Below are 9,386 nucleotides of genomic sequence, written 5' to 3'. Positions count from 1 at the left end.
GAGATATCTTGAAATTTCTGTAGGTCAGAAGTTTGAGCATGTTTTAAAGGGTCCTCTCACAGGCTGGAATCAAAGTATGGGAGGGGGGCTGGGGTCTCATCCGAGCCTTGGAATCCTCTTCCAAGATCATGTGATTATTGGCAGACTTCAGTTCCTTGTCTGTAGGACTGCAGTCCTCAGCAACTAGATGCCACCTGTAATCCCCTGCCGTATGGCCCTGCCCATAGACAGTTCACATCAAGGCAGCTTGCTTCTTCAAGACCAGCAGGAGAGTTGATCTCTTTCCCGCCTCGTTGTCGAGGAAGAGAGTTTTATAACACAACCAAATCAGGGGAGTGACATCCTGTCACCTTCATCCCATTCTAGTTGTTATAAACAAGTCACAGGTGCAGCCTGTACTCAAAGGGAGGGGATTATACAAGGAGATGGGTCACTGAGGTCACTTTAGGGTATGTCTGCCACAGAATGTAACACTAAAGGGCACAGGAGGAATCAGGAGATCTGAGAAATATGAAATATCACAATATATGAAATTGAAACAATATATGAAACCCCAAAATATGAAATATCACAATATCAACACACCTGGAGAAGGAAGAATTGTGTGAAGTAGCCTCATGAAAATGACTTCAGACCACAGGACCTGAATTCCAGAACATTTCTAGTCCCCATCCTAGGACTCGGTTAGATGTCTCCAGCAGGCTGTCTGAGAACCAAATCTAACCCAGCCAGCAGACCCACAGTCCTCAGTCACTGGCATGAGAAGCAGGAATGGAAACTCTTCTTCTAGAAGAAGCCAGGGAAGCTTTCAGGAGAACCACATTCTTCAAACTCCGTGCAGGGTAATCTGCTTTTTTTAATTTTAGTTCTTTATCAAATGAGAACAAATTGATTATTCTCAGTGATGATGTTTGTATGGCAGAGAACAGGGATTAAATAAGTGAATTACGGAGTATGGCTTGATATAGCTATACGACCTTGAAACTGCAACCTTAAAAAAATACATCAAAAGAAAAAAATACACCATAAGCAATGAGTAAAGGAAAATGGCACCCAAGTATAAAGATTCTGTCCCCTCTTCTCAAGATCGAGCACATAATTTCATATTCATTTTGCTCTATATACGAGCTTTATACGAAGCTGTCCCTATCGTGCAAATTTAATTTGCTGCCATACTACATATGAAGACTAAAATGGCATGAATTAATTTTGCTCATGTACTGGTTTTATCTCTCGAGCCGTGCAATGTTGCCACAGATGTTTTAACCATCTTTGGTATGTGCAAAAAGATTGTTTATTTAACCCAGGAAAGCAGCTGTAATTTTCATAATGAGGATCTAGGTACACATATTGTGAATTGTTCAAGGATCAAGAAACAAAATCACTTAAAGTCTAAAATTCCCTAAATTTATTTGCACACGAGGCAAGAGGTAAACACGATTAAGGATCTGGGCTTTTGGCTCACACAGACTCGGGTCTGAATGCTAGCTCCAGGAGTTTCTATTTGGATGACTTCAGAGCAAGGACCTAACCTCTCTAGGGCTTAGCTTCCTCATCTGTAGAAGGTAGACACTAGTAGGTTCCACTTTCGAAGCTTCCTGAACCCAGGCTTGATGTAAGAATTAAACATCATGGTAGAGGGAAGGCACTCAGGGCAGTATCAGCCTGTACCCGCCCAGGTCCACAGACCCTGCACTATTTCTGTGCCTGTGGCCTCCTGCGCGCCTTCTCTCCCGACAGCCTGCATCCAGGTCTCTTTGGTGAGACCTGTCCTCGGGTTGCAGGAACCGGTTTTGTCTGCGGGCACTGGTGAAACTCCACTCTCCAGAGGTAGCCCTTAACTGCTTACAGAGATGTTCAGGGGAGCGAATCCTCCAGCACCCTCACCCCGGACTGGGACAGCTCCGAGGTATGCCCGTCACTGTTTCACAGTTCCCTTGGAGAACGGAGTCAGTCACCCTCCGTGGAACTTTGTCTGGTAATGTGTCCTAGCCTGGCTTCCTTCCGGTCCCTGCCTTACTTCCCCACTCACCAATCAGTTTTCCTGGCAGCACTTCCTGGTGAATCCAGCCCAGAACTCGGGATATGCTTCTAGGGAAGACCACGCAAGCCCCTGGCAAAATATAAATGGCCAAATTAAAATGCACTTAAACTTTTTGTGATGAGGAGCGTGGATTGACAATCTCTTAATGGTACATGTGCCAAGGATATGATTGGTGTCACCGTCCTGGTATAGAGTCCCCATTAAGCAGGAATGAAACTAGGCACAGTGACGGCACTCCCCTGGCCTCCTCTCCCTACCCGGGGTCATGGGGTACTCTGGCTGCCAGTGGGGTAACAGAGACTAGCTGCATAAAGAAAAGCTAGACGAACAGTGCTGTGGCACCTCCCCCGTCTCCTAAAAGGTTTGGAGGCATTCCTTCCCATTCCTAGGGAATCAGCTGCACCTGCCACCCTCTGTCCCTGCGGTTCTATTCTTATACTTTAGATCACATGAGGTCAGAATTTCAGGAAAAGAAGTCCCCGGAAGTAGAACCGTTAGACGGGGAGGAAGTGGTCTTCCTGCACCTCCATTCACGACACTGAGAGTTAACACAGCTAGAGGGAAAATTCCTTGCCGTCTAGAAGGAGAGGCTAGCTGGCTCTCATTTGGTCTCTAAGAGAGATGGAATGGTTTTCTCATTTGTCCTTCACCAGTTCTCCTTTGAGAATTTTTTTTTTTCGAATAACCGCAACCAAAGTAAAGAGCATCTTGGTGTCTGCTAATTTATTTTTAATATGCTTTTGAGTTCTGCTTATTAATCCCACTGTGAACCTTTTAGATGATCATATCTGCTGCCTTTCCAAAAAAAATATTTCTTATGACAAACATGTACCTTTCGGCATGAATTACATAACAAGTGACTACTCTATTGAAATGCTTATCAGCATCTCTGCTCAGTTACCCTATTTTCATTGGAAAAAAAAAATTGTGAGGACAATCTCCGAAGGTTGTCATGTCCTGTTTTGTTCCTCTCGTCACTTGACTGGTCAGGCCTTACCAGCAGTGACCTTAGCATTTTGGTAACAGGTGCTCCAGTTTGGAAAGGGTATTCCAAAGTCAGCGGCGCAGAAAGGCAGGAAGCGGTAGTGAAGTACTTGGTCCTTCACAGTCTGCTCGCCTAGAGAGTGCCAGATACGAGGAAGAAAAGCACGCACTCCTGGCCATAGTCTGCTTCTGAAGGATTCAGTGGAACTGCCACTAGAAACACTTTCCTGGCCCCTTCTACTCCCTACCACCATCCTTCCCCCCTCCTGCCTGTGCCCATGCGTGCACGCGCACACGCGCACATTCCGCCCCCCCAACTCTTTCAAGAAGGTAGACAGAATCTTCCAATCCTTTTCCTATTGGTTAGCATTTTCCTTGGTCAGTTGAGATGGCACGAAGCTTTATGTCGGCCACATTTCCAATCATCTAGTCAACTCTTTCATTAGTTTTCCCTTTTTTCTTTTTCTTTTTTAAATAAAAATCATTTTATTTTATTTTATTATGTTATGTTAATCACCATACATTACATCATTAGTTTTTGACGTAGTGTTCCATGATTCATTGTTTGGATATAACACCCAGTGCTCCATGCAGTATGTGCTCTCCTTAATACCCATCACCAGGCTAAGCCATCCCCTCACCCCCCTCCCCTCTAACACCTTCAGTTTGTTCCTTTTTTCTTATTCTAGATTTGGAGTATGTTGGTTTATATGCTAACCTTGTTTAAACTCTGTGTCTAATAGGAAAATAACTCAGTCTACCTAACACAATGACTTCAAGAGGCAATACTATTTATATTATTTAATCTTAAAGCTTGTCTCCTTTTTCACTTTCTCCTAAATTTTGAAGTATTTTTAATGTGCATTTTATACTTTAAGGGATATGAAATATCATGGAAATATTCTTTGTTTTCCTACTTTATCCTGTAGACTCCATAACAGCCACCAGAGCATTTATAGCACCATAGATTTTTGTTTTTGTTTTTCCCTCGGAAACACTAGAGGTGAATTGCTAACTTTGAAATGAAATTCTGACCTCATCTTTAACTAGCATTTCTATTTTTAAAAGTTTTACTGAGTTACATGGATCAAAAAACACACAAACAAATAAGAAGTGGACTGATAATATTTGAATCAGAAAGTCTTTTGTCCACTTCACAGTAATCAGATCAATTTAAAGAAGTGCTAGATTTACCTAAAGCAGGAAGTTTATGAGACTAATTTCTAAAATTCTCACCTCAAAAATCAGTCTCTCCTTACATCCAAAACTAATGATGTAATGTATGCTGATTAACATAACGATAAAAAAAATCAGTCTCTCCTTTGTCCCGGGGAAGGAGAGGTGTGTTGAGTGGTTACTCCATGGCAGGCACTATGCAAAGCACTTTCTAGATGTCTATTCATCATAACAGCCAACTGTGCAAGAGGTCAGAACTAACAGTATTGTAGAAATGAAACAAATAAAACAAATAAAACAAGCTTCAGGGACATTAAGAAGGCAATAGCTAGTGGTAAAAAACCAAACAAAAAAACCCAGAACCCTGGAAGAAAACCAAGATTCTGCATGCCTCTAATACCTATGCTCTTTTTAGTCTCACCAAGTAATACCCTTAGTTTATAAGATCAAGATAAGATTACTCAATTTATGGGACTTAAAAAATTCTCTTTCTGTCTTACTTAACAGTATCATCTTGCCTCTAGGTCCTAGCGTCTGCTTTGTAGGTATCACTTAGGAATGCCTTAGATAATAGTTACAGGACAACAACGCTCTCTTCATTCTTTCCAAAGGCACAGATGCAGACCACTCTAGCATTTCAGGAATTGTTTACTGCTGGAGCATGAGCCACCCAGAATACTCACAATCCAACCCACATTTTAATGTTTTCAGTAGGACCCAACTTTCTATAACGTGCTTTGATGACCCTGCTCATGTAACCTCTTGATATGTTGTACATTTGCAAGTAACACTTGCTAATTAAATGGCTCAAAAATCAATCCAGCATTTAGTCTATAAAAGTCAATGGACAAAAAAAAGACAATGGACTGGAGTTTTCCTTTCAAGGACAAAGTGAAAAAGATATTTTGGCTGTGTGACCCAAGGTGAATGACTTAACCACTGCGAGCCTCAGTTTTCAGAGATAATAGTGCTTTTCTCTCTGTACTACCATCAGGATTAAGGGTGCTAACATATGAGAAATGGTTCAGTGTGTGGATCAAGGGTACACTAAATAAATACCAGTTTGATTAAGTTGCAGTTTCCCAGAGGTTAAAGGACAGCCTTGCTGACTCATTTAGGTTTTCTCATTTTTAAAATGCCCCAGCCAGCACTGCCTCCTTGAGGATGTCCAACCCCGAAGATGCCGGTTCCAGCAAAACAGTGCCAGATGGGTCTGCTGATACCTCAGCATCCTGTTCAACTCCGGAGTACAAGAGATCGAATACCAACTGGTTCAAAGACTAAAAGGGAATTTACTGGCTCATTTAATTGAAATCTTCAGGATGGGAAAGTCTGAGGCATTGCTAAATTCAAGGGCTCAGAAGGTATCAGCAAGACCCTCTGTCTCTCTTTCTCTTTCTTGGACGCTCATTTCTGAATTTTGCCCTCCTCCATCATGGATTTACTTCCACGCAGGTCCTCTTCCCACAGTGGTTCCCAGGACACTAGAATTACAACCTTCCAGTTCCTAGTCCATCGGAAAGATCCCCTTACCACGTTGACAGAAATTGCAGAATTAAGTCTCAGTAGACCAAGTTGGGCAACAGGTTCTCCACTTAAGCTGAGAGAAGAGAGGATAGTGGGATATGCTGATTGGCTTTGGCTTGGGTCACGTGCCTGGCCTTGAGCCAGTCCCTGTGTCCAGGGAAATGAGATGCCTATCCCTGGAGACCCAGGGAGAGGCTCCCAGGGAACACCATGATTCGAGGGTGGAAAGGAGGAATCTGAGGCTAAGGAGGAAATGGATTTGGGGCAGACAAATAGTAGATGTTTATGAACTTGGCTTTGTCTTGCCAGGAAGCATTTGCATCTGACCATTGACTGAGATTTCTGGCCAAACTTTTCCTGCCTCGCTACTCTGCCATCTCAGTTTGCTTCTAGGTACTTAGATAAACCAGCTCTTCAGTAAAAGATTTTAGCAGGGAAGAAGTATAATCAAAGTGAGTCAGGAAGCCTGGGGGAGCAATTGTCTGCCTAGCTCTTGTGTTTCATTTGTCAGAAAGCCCACTGGGTAATGGTAGACAAAGGAGTAACCACGAGCAAGCTGGAGGAATAGACGCATCCTTCCCTGTGGTCAGTTTCCAGCTCCGTTATTGTCATACCTGTGATTTCCCCTCTACAATAGCCAGCTCTTTTGCTGCCCAAGGGAGTGTGTTGGATTCTGTGCAGCGATGCTGCCCCTGTTGGTCTCCAGCCCTCTCCTCCTTGGGGCAGGATTATGCCTCAGCCTTTCCCCAATCTCTACTCCTAAGCCTGCACTGCTGATTGTTAACCTGTAAGGCCGGGCCTTCCAAGCCCTGGGCAGCCGGTTATGTGACTAGCAAGCTTAGAGTCGCACAAAACCTCTTCCCCAGCCCACAACTGTTGGGATCTTGCATTGTTCTTGCTGGCCTGCCAGTTGTGTCAGCTAGCACCCTTAGCACCCTCTGTCAGCCTTGTCATCAGACCCTCTTTTAGGAGTTATCTGCCTGACTGTAACCCAGGCCCTGGCCTGGCCTTCCACCCCAATCCATTTGGCTAAATCCCAAACAAACTGAGCACCTGAAACCCAAAACAGAGCCTGCTTCTCACCAAAAATCAGAGTGACCCCTTGGATAATGACATTCACATTAAGCCCAAGTTGTCGATGTCCACTGGATGATGATATTTAGGTAGCATCCTTTAATCCCTCAGCTTACAGAGGGCTGACTTATCCTGTTTACCCATTCCAATTCTGTACCGGGCACCAAATTTTCCAATGTGCTTTGGTGCCACGCCTGTTCATGTGACTTATGGCACTGGGGGGAATTCTCCCTGTGTAAACACAGCAAAGCTGGGTCATCCTGACTGAGAACATTTCATGAGCCAAGTGCTCATTCACCCCTTTATTTATTCATACAACAAATGTTCATCACATAATCCAGGGCTTTTAAAACTTTAACATGCATACTAATTACTTATAGGACTTATTAAAATGTAGGTTCTGATTCAGTAGGACTGTGGTGGGGCCTGGGCTTCTGTATTTTTAAGAAGCTTCTAGATGATACACCTGCTGACATTTCATGAATGGCAGCTTCAGTAATAAGGAATATAGAAACTCAGTAAGCATTTGTTGAATGTTAAATGAATGAAAACCTGAAGGAAAGTTTTGAACAGAAGTTTTAGTTTAGATAAAAAAGAGAGGCATGATGTTGGCAAGTTATTTGTAAGTGATGGTTATTGGGTCAAAGGCTAAAACCTTTGCCAACTGAGGCTTTTCTGGTGTGTTGCCTGTTTATTCATCCTTATGACCTTTGATACATTTCCCCTGTCTCTTATTAAGCGAGGCAGAGCCAACTTCTGATTTAGCATTTCAGTTATTTTACTTTTAAAGCCTGTTTCCTGTTGTTTTTGAAGCATACTAACAGTTTTCCAATATGTTCTGTGTAAGCATGGCCTTATATTCTCTCTCTCTCTCTCTCTCTCTCTCTCACACACACACACACACACACACACACACACACACACGATGCCTAATTATTGGTGATTTTTTTTGTAACCAGTAATCCCTATGTCCCCCAACTCTACTGGACACCAAGACTACTCATGGCATGGCATGTCTAGATTACCAACAACCTTATCAAAGCTCAAGCTAGGTAGAAAATGGAAAGTGCCCAAGATATCCCATAAGAGACGAGGCCTCCTTACCCCCACTTCATCCCTATTATTTTCTTCCTCTTTCACTCATTTTTGGCTTGATTTCTTTACCAATGCAGATTAGCTGGACAAAGCAAACACTCTTTGTACCCTCAGAAAGTTCATTTTTCAGTTCACAGCATAGTTTGTGGAGCGGTTTGCTCTGTGAAGGAGGAACATAGCAGGTAAAAGGTAAGCCATTTCACAGAGGTCAGTTGGGAGCCCATTCTCTGTGGATCTTGGATAATCTTGCCTCATGAAGAGCTCATTAGAGGTCCCCAAGAGGCCTAGAGAGGAGGCTGGTGTTGGAGAGGTGATAAGGTGGCTAGTGGAAGCATTAGGGATGTCATTCCTACCTCTGAATTCTGGCTCTCCACAGAATGAACCCTTTGCTCCTAACTGAAACTTGCTGGAAATGAGGAATGCGCACATATTAGTTACCTCCCTGCCTGCCAGCCAAGTGCTTCCCTTTGCTGTATTCCCGTAGACCACAGACATTATAACCTCAGACAGGAATTATGCAGAGCTCTGATTCCTCAGATATGTTGAGTTGGAGACATATTTTTTAAAGTAAAATTTAACTGTAAGTTTCCTACAAGCATCGCCTTAAAGAACTTTGCCTATCCTCCTAAACCCAAACCCACAACAAATTAAATTTCTTCTCTTCTCTCCAGAATGGACTCTCTTTCCAACTTTAATAACAGGTGGATTAAATTCGAGTTCCTGTTCAGCTGGTGTACCATTTCGGTTTAATCTGCCATGAACTTCAGCTCACCTGAGGTCCTGAATGGAGAATGTACACATCTCATGACCACCATTCAGCAGGCTTTAGAAGACAACCAAAGACATTCATCAACTTTTTGAGGAGGCAACGTCTGACCTCAAAGTTTCAATGTCTTAGCTGTTATAACCATTGTAAATTTAAGGGGCATCCAAGGACTTGGAACTACACCCTTTGAACAGCTAATGGTCCCTCAACATAGTCACTGAATTGTGGACTTTTATTACAGGAAGAGCCTGGAGAGAAGCATCCGAGGGCTCCGCTCTGCAGGTTATAAAACTTGTTCAATGTCATACCACCTCAAACTCATGAAAGAAGACAGTCTGGGGAGAGCCCTCTGGCTGAATTTGGAAACATGTATTGAAAAAGCCATAGTTGAATTACAAATGGCTTGGGTTGGGCTTGTTCCATTAATGCATGATAGCTTGGTGATGTGTCTGGTTACAGTGTGACATTTTCAGCTTCTGATTTGGATGACAGTAGCCAAAAACTGGAAGGTTTTAAGAGTACCATTGTTAACTATATATTAAGACAGTGTCTCTCTAAGATTTTATCTTTTTTTTTTTTTTTAGGTTAGTACATCCTTTTCTGATTCATATCTCCTTCCCCCAGAAGAAAAGGAATACAAGAAGTATGCACAAAGAAAGAAGTAAAACACATAATCCTGCTACTCGGAGCTTTTTTTTTTTAAGTCTTATACATTGTTAT

The 9,386-nt window shown here is 42.8% G+C and overlaps 1 protein-coding gene across 2 annotated transcripts in view; it reads left to right on the top strand.

The window, feature by feature from the left end:
- The window catches only part of NEK10 (NIMA related kinase 10), a 248,908-nt gene extending 240,215 nt beyond the window's left edge, over nt 1–8,693 (top strand). Inside the window, exon 39 of one of the 2 annotated variants that reach the window (XR_012380845.1) lies at nt 8,572–8,693. The gene's annotated coding sequence lies outside the window, so the exon portion shown is untranslated. The remainder of the gene's footprint in view (nt 1–8,571) is intronic. The other variant, XM_073900999.1, reaches the window with a different exon arrangement.
- Nucleotides 8,694–9,386: the final 693 nt, after the last annotated feature.

The sequence above is a fragment of the Callorhinus ursinus genome, unplaced genomic scaffold (genome assembly GCF_003265705.2).
Source record: "Callorhinus ursinus isolate GAN/ISIS: 27379988/994484 unplaced genomic scaffold, GSC_fseal_2.0 scaffold1, whole genome shotgun sequence".
Classification (NCBI taxonomy): Eukaryota; Metazoa; Chordata; class Mammalia; order Carnivora; family Otariidae; genus Callorhinus; species Callorhinus ursinus.
This window is presented reverse-complemented; position numbering and strand designations above follow the sequence as displayed.